The sequence below is a fragment of the Nanorana parkeri genome, unplaced genomic scaffold, assembly GCF_000935625.1.
Source record: "Nanorana parkeri isolate BGI_ZX_2015 unplaced genomic scaffold, ASM93562v1 scaffold1567, whole genome shotgun sequence".
Taxonomy (NCBI): domain Eukaryota; kingdom Metazoa; phylum Chordata; class Amphibia; order Anura; family Dicroglossidae; genus Nanorana; species Nanorana parkeri.
The window spans coordinates 88,161-89,682 of NW_017307835.1; positions in this window are offsets into that span (position 1 = coordinate 88,161).

The following is a 1,522-nucleotide window of genomic DNA, read 5'->3' on the forward strand; positions in this document are numbered from 1 at the left end:
GAAACAAATGCTTCAGGTTGGTACCCACCAACCTATACCTTTCCCAGCATTGGCACAGCAATATTCACCGCTATCCTCCCATTTTTTGTATTACTTACAAGTTTACAAAACATGGCGCATATTCTCTAGCGACCCCAAAAATACTATTTGCATCTACGTTCCTGGACGTTCTTATATCAGGAGGGAGATATCTATCTCAGACATATACCCAGGGATGCAGCTAACTTACGTGGCCAATTCGTCATCCTCAAATGTCAAAGACTGGTCCAAGGATTTCCAAACTCCAAACCAGGTGGAGCACATTGTGGCGGGATACAATACGGTACGCAAATTGGTCACTAATAAGACATGGAGGGAGACCCAATTTAAAATTATGCATTGGGCCTATGTGGCATACTTCTTCCCGGCGGGCGCAACAACGCATCACCTAACATCGCTGTGTCCAAAATGTGGACTCCCACGCCCCTCACTGGCCCACTGTTTTGGATGTGCCCCTCATTGGCGCAGTTCTGGACTAGGGTTACTGCATATATTGCAACAGTCCTGAAATGGACCCCGCAAATGAACCCGCCACTATATTTGTTTAGCGCCTCCGAATATTCAGCTGTAGAACCTCACTGCTCCACCCACAGAGGCAGAGACTGGTTGCACATTTGTCTGTTGGCTGCTCGGAGGAGTATAATGAGAGCATGGAATACATCCTCAACCCCGCCAATCACCAGTGTCATTGCGGAAAGTCTTGACAAACAAGACACTGAAATGCACGTTGACACACTTAAACATTTTTTCAAGCGGTGGAAATATTTCCTGGAAGCAACGTATGATGGCACGGAGATAGCATCAATAATGCAACCCTTTAAGTACTCCGCATGGTATCTCAAGGCGAAATTGACAAATTACTTAGGGGTCCTGGAGGTGCCCTGTCATGCAATGGTGCTATAGATAAGAGATTGTAACTAGACTGAAATATTCCTATGAGAACTTATCTAAGTAATATAGAAGCATATGAGAGGTAAAGTGAGTATGGCAACCAGCTTGGGAAAGTTGGGAATGTTGGATTGTTAACATTGGAATATTCTGGTACAAGTGCTGAGGTTGCTATAAGTGATCTAACATGATGTAAACTGTATACCTTGGCACAAAAGGTCAGAACCCTCAGTGGGGATGGACTGTAAAAACAGAAAGTTTGTTTAAAAAAAAAAAAAGGCTGAAATTTAAAACTTCAAGAACGTTAAAACCTAAAATGAAGTAGCATCCAACCTAGGAGTCCAGATGCTGATATACTCAAGAGGCGGTCATAGCATTGGTAAAATAGCCTTTAACCCTTTCGCTGCCAAGGACGTACGTCGTACGGAGCTACAAAAGTGCTTCCAGCTGGCCAGCTCAGTAAGTCGTACGGACCTGGCATTTACAGTTCTACTATAAGCTGATGGTCGCTTCTGCGACCATCAGCTTATAGTAGAACTGTTCAGCAGACTGTCCCCTTTAAATTAATAGCTGTCATCAGCGGCTCACAAGCCGC